Genomic DNA, 6,000 nt, shown 5'->3' on the forward strand with positions numbered 1-6,000 from the left:
TAAGTACCTATTCTTTGACAACCGTGGAAGTTATAATAGTGAACAAAATAGTTACTCCTTGCCATTGCGTGGCTCTTGGTCTAGTAGAGAGACAGTCAATCAAATTAAATATATGGTAAGAGCCGTGATGGAGGAGAACTGTAAGGTAGTTGGAGAATAATATCAAAGGAATTGGGCCTACCAGAATGATCAAGGAGCAGGCATTAAATAGATCACATAGTGTGAGGGAGCCTGGCCAGAATGAAGGATCCAGACTTCCAGGAAGGCTGGTTTGGCTTCAGCAGAAGGGTCACACATGAGGGCTGAAGCAGAAGGGCATGCAGAGGAGGGAAGAAGCCAGATCATGCCAAATCTTTATGATAATCCACAATCACAAATCCTCCTCCAGCTCTGGGAGTTCGACCCTATCCTCATTTTGCAGAACAGAAAAATGAAAGTGAAGAATGGGCCTCAGGTCACATGGCAAGTTGGGGCCAGAGGTGGGGTTGGAACTGCATTCTCCACTTTTAGAGCCCGGATTTGCAACCCTTGTTCCCAATGATTGACAACTCTATTTTGACACATTGTCCAGTGGGTGATCTCTCCAAATGACCCAATAAAAACCACTTTATTCTCTGGTTCCAGGGAAGCCACTGCTGGCTGCCCCATGGCAAATGGTGTCTCTCCTGCCATAGGAAAGAACACTGCTGTGCTCTCTCACCTAAGAAAGAGGGCTGCTTCACCCATCAAACTGGAATCCTTGTTTTGGACAGTATTTGCTTTAAAGTTTCCAATCAAAGCCATCCATATTCAGGGCTTCCTTGGATGACTGTGATGATATTTTTTTTTCAGAAAATAAAGTTATATTATTTCATTCACATGGGACTTGTCTTCTTGTTTGTAAAGCAGCAGTAGCAACACTGCTTGTGTGTCATGTAACAAGTGTTCTGCTGAAGCAGGTTACACACATTATTTCATGGTGGCCTCAACGAATCCACCCAACTGGGCAAAGACATACGATTGTTCACTCTTGACAAAGGAGGACCTTGAGGCTCACTTAGTTTAAGTGACCGGCCTCGGGTCACACAGTTTCTAAGTGACACAGGTGAGGTTTGAGTCGAAGAGACCTGATTCCAAAGCCACGTTTTTAACATAATGTTGCCAAAGTTCAACTTCTAAAAGAGAATTAGTGAAATAAAAAATCTCCTAAAAATGCTGCCTGCTAGTATGTACTATAATTCAATAGTAATAATATTGTTAAACAGGGAAGAACTTGTCATATAAAGATTCTCAGTGGCTTCAACACCAATTATGGATGCTTTAGGAAGTAAGTGTGATTTCCCAAATTAAGATATCAAGTTCAAGATGCAGGGTTAAAAAATAAAACAAAAACAGAAATGATGGGCAGCCCAGGTGGCTCAGTGGTTTAGCACCTGCCTTCAGCCCAGGGCCTGATCCTGGAGACCTGGGATCGAGTGCCATGTCGGACTCCCTGTATGAAACCTGTCTCTCTGCCTCTCTCTCTGTATGTCTATCATGAATAAATAAAATCTAAAAAAAAAAGAAAGAAAGAAAAAGAAAAAAAAAACACATTAAAAAGAAAACAGAAATGACTTGCTTCCTAAAGATGAAGATGAAGGATACATATATTTTGGGGCTGTGTGTGTATGTGTGTGTGTGTGTGTGTGTGCTGGGGGTTGGAAAAAAAAACAAATGAGTAAAAGAATTATTCTATTTTGGTAATCTTTCAAAAATTACGTGATTGTTTTTGAAGTTCATACGGTAAGTTGGTGGGGATAGGGAGACCACCTTAAGACACAACCACAGAGGCGCCTGGGTGGTTCAGTCAGTTAAGCATCTGCCTTCAGCTCCCTCATGATCCTGGGGTCCTGGGATGGAGCCCACATCACTCCCTGCTCAGCAGGGAATCAGCTTCTCCCTCTACCCCTGCCCCCAACTTGTGCTCTCTCACTCTCTCTCACTTTCTTTCAAATAAATAAATAAAATCTTTTTTAAAAAAGGACATATCCACACACAGAGAGCTGTTAGTGTCTTTCCAGTGCTGTTTTGTCCTTACTAAAGAAGAAAGGTTTCCCTTCACAGTGCATTTACGTCAAAGTTCTAAACCTTCATCATATCAACCTTGTCAAGTCTCACTTGTTGAAATGAGTGGGATTTGAAAACTCCTGAGTGTGCTACTACATTTTCTATTTATGTTCAGGGAATAGGGCTGTGTGAAAATGAGGTCAAGAGTTGTATGTGTGTATGTGTATAGGGGGGTGACTAGAAATTGAGGGAGAAAGAGCTCTAAATGAGTGAAACTAAACAGATGAATTGTTTCAGGTGGTGGAGGACAGTGGTCTCCATAAAGAGTGGGACAAGGAGTTTGGGAAGAAATTTGTTTTATTTCTTACATTTTAAAATGTTTACTGCCCTATTTAAATTACTCATTACATCAAATGCTAGAGTTTAACTGAAAGAAGCCAATGTCTTTGCTTTCAAACTATATACAAGTAAAATACGACCTTATCTTCATTGAGATAACAATAAGATGGTTCTTGGGGTTTTTTTCTTCTTTTTTCTTTTTTAGAACTCAGCCAGAGACAAAGAAGTTATGAAAAAAGTGAATACTTTCATGAAGATTTCTTAACTTTCAGAAAATGAATTCACCATTTTTTGTCAAATTTGAGAAAATACAATTCTAAAACTAACCCTGATTATGTAAGCTCAAACTATATAATAGAATGACCAGATGCATTTTAGAGGAGGTAGGGATTGTTTATCGAGGGGAGACACTGCACATTTCTATTTCCATAATTCTTAGTTCTTAGTTCTTTTCTCTCTATAACTGAGTACAAGTGAACATCTTTCAGGCTTCCCAAGGAACTTAGATTTTTTTCAAAAAATTTAATTTGGGGAAGATGTCTCTTAAACAGCAAATTTCTTTTTCAAGGAGAGACCAAATGTTTTCTTCTAGTAGTCAGTAGAGGGAGCTGTTGGCATTTGATTTGGCCTCATAACTCGACCTGGAAGTTCCCTTCTAATTAATTCAATGTTTGAAATCAAACCACCGTTTAAATGTAATGATATTAATATGCAAGGATAGACATGTAAACGTGGAGATTTTCCATTCCCATTAAACTTTCTACACAACCACATATTTCTGGTTCTTCTGTGGGCCTCTTTTAGAGAGCTTATGTTATAGAAATGTTGGCTGCTATAAATTAAAGCTGCTCAGAACTGAGTTCATGCACCTAGGCAATGATTCAACATTTCGAAGACTGATTGCAAGTCAAGAAAGAAAGTAGCTTCTTTCTCCTGCTCTATGAAGAAAGAAAGAAAGAAGGAAAGGAAAGGAAAGGAAATGAAGAAAGAAAGAAAGAAAGAAAGAAAGAAAGAAAGAAAGAAAGAAAGAAAGAAAGAAAGAAAGAAAGAAAGAAAATGAAAGAAAGAAAGAAAGAAAGAAAGAAAGAAAGAAAGAAAGAAAAAGAGAAAGAAAGAAAGAAAGGCAAAACAAATATTTGACCTGGAAATAATACTTGAAATTTTCAAAGAAAAATTAGCATGTACTAGGTTTATAATAAATTTGAGGATCTTTAATCCAGGGGGAAGAATTTTCCATAGTTAAATTCTGGGTATATTTGATGGTATCCTTGTGATAAAACACAGTATATTGATTTTTCTTATATTTCCCTCCACCCCAGATTCATGTCCATCGCTGTGGGTTTTTAAAGACTTGTTTCACAGCCTAGTATTGAAAAGATACTTTTCCTTTGTTCCTATTTTTTAGTTAAAATAGATCACTATGTAACAATTTCCAAACACCTCACCGAGTTGGACAGAGAGCCGGGAAGTGATTGTTCTGGTAGCACTGCTTCTCAAACAGCCCAGCCTGGGAGAGTAGATAAGTCCCCCTGGAACGTTGAGGAACATTGGAGAGAGAGTTAGAAATAATCATTCTGATACAACGGAGTTTTTCTGTCCTGAAATGAACAGAAAAATAAACTAGTAGATATTTAAACCAAAGATATTGAAGACCTGAGATTGTACCAAACTTGAAATGGAAAATTACTTGAAAAGATAAATAAGAGAGTGATGTTTGCCTTGATGGGCATTAACAAATGATCACTAAACACACCACCCAATCCTTGCTGATAGACGTAGGATTTCTTCATGTATGTACGCCGCAAACCTAGCAGAGATACAGGGCTCGTTGTGTTCTCAAGAACAGAAAGAAGTGCCATTTTCTGGGGACAGCACAGAACATTGCAATTTGCAGACTGAAGGCTAAACCAAAGTCATTTGCCTTGTTCACAAAAACACCAAGCAGAGCTTCTTGGAAAGAAAAAAAAAAAAAAGGTGTTTTTGTATCTGAATGTGGACGGTGTTTTATGCTATTTCCAGGTAGTGTGTGTTCCCTCAAATGGCTCATGCTCCTCCATGTGTCTGGCTTGGTCTATGTTTTGTGTTGATTTCTGGGCCTTGCAATCAACATTAATTTTGCTGCTCTTTCTGAGAGATGTTGTTAGGGGGGAAAATGAGCCACTCGTGCAGGTAGAGTTGAAAGACAAGGAACAAAAGTGCTGGATTGTACTCTTGAGTGCCTCAGATAGCTGAAACAAAAACACCCGAACGCTATTAGACATATAATTTTAGGTGAAATTGGGTTCCATGTGAAGCATTAATTTTAATAGAGACTTTATATATAAGCTCTCGTTTGAATAATAATGTAAAATTAAATTTAAATTGTAAATAACGTCCAGATACTAGTCGTTTCCTGGCTCAAATTCTTTAGCACATATGGTGCTAGCATAAGCTTGTGCCTGTCTGCCTACTCTGGGTAATTTTGCATGCAAATAGTTTTAGTGCCTATGTTGAGGTGCTAAAACGTGTTTAGTACACTTGAAAATATTTGCATTGCAAAAGGAGACTGAATCTCCTGAGGAAAATCAAATTGATATTTTGTATTAAGAGACCACTCTGGGCACTGCATGGCATTCTTCTATGGAGACTTCTGTTTATAGTGCAAGTCACATTTTTAATTGACCTTTAGAAGAGAAGGTCTGGCTCCAGCTTTGCCAGGTTTATAAACCGTCGGATCATCTTCTGGCAGCATTCACCATATTAATCAGTAGAGCAGAGAAAGCTGAGGATAGAATCTACTTGCCTTGGCCGGACTGTAGCCTTTCAGGCCTCAGGTTGGTGGATTGGTAGGATAAATATGTTAATTATAATTAAAAGTTTCAGTTGAAATGTGCCTAACTAATTAGCTAACTAACTAACCAACTAACTCAGGAAAGGCTTTAGCACAGTGAAGCAGCAGTGGATGCTGGGTGTGAGGCCGCACACCCGCTCCCATTTGCTACACTCCCATCTGCTGCATTTACGGGAACCAGTTCGTTAAGAGTCTGAATTGAATCCAAATAAAATGCATTTCTGATGCAAGCCCGATGACTGGTGCCATTCTACGCTGCATTATGTCAAATTAGAGTTCGTTTGGAAAAGAGGTTACAGAGATTTTACCGAAATGTCACATGCGTAGAGCATCGAGGTAGAGTTCTGCACAAAGTCAACATCCGATTTCTAGAAACAAATCAACCTCCTTCCTGATACAGCCCTTATTCACCAAGACCAATGAAAATCTTGGACCCTCTAATCAAGTAATAAGGAAATTTCACGAGGCTTGTTAGGAAGAGGTTTATAGAACTTTCCTCAGAACCATCTTTTCAATGATTGTAGAGAATTTTACTTTATTACATTGACTAATTCAGGTGTAGTAACATCCTTAGAAAATGAAAGTTAAGTTTAGTATCCATGAAGTAAACAGATGATCCAAGGTCTCCAGGAAGAATTCAAATTGTGGGACTTCTCTGTCTGCACCACCTTCCTCGGCGGAGAAATGAAGCCAGATGGAATCCTAATACCTCCCATTGTTGTAGAGTGGCTCTATGGCTTCCAGCCCAAGCACCATGCAAGAGATTGCCTATCATAGGTGCTTATATTGGCTGAAACTCTGGAGTT

General features: G+C 38.9%; 1 long non-coding RNA gene across 1 annotated transcript in view; it reads right to left on the reverse strand.

Annotated features, from left to right (window-relative positions):
- Positions 1–4,271, reverse strand: part of LOC140641458 (uncharacterized) — a 46,246-nt gene extending 41,975 nt beyond the window's left edge. The window contains exon 1 of the long non-coding RNA XR_012037969.1: positions 3,810–4,271. This is a non-coding gene — a long non-coding RNA (uncharacterized lncRNA). The remainder of the gene's footprint in view (positions 1–3,809) is intronic.
- Between the last annotated feature and the right edge of the window lie 1,729 nt (positions 4,272–6,000).

The sequence above is a fragment of the Canis lupus genome, chromosome 10 (assembly GCF_048164855.1).
Source record: "Canis lupus baileyi chromosome 10, mCanLup2.hap1, whole genome shotgun sequence".
Classification (NCBI taxonomy): Eukaryota; Metazoa; Chordata; class Mammalia; order Carnivora; family Canidae; genus Canis; species Canis lupus.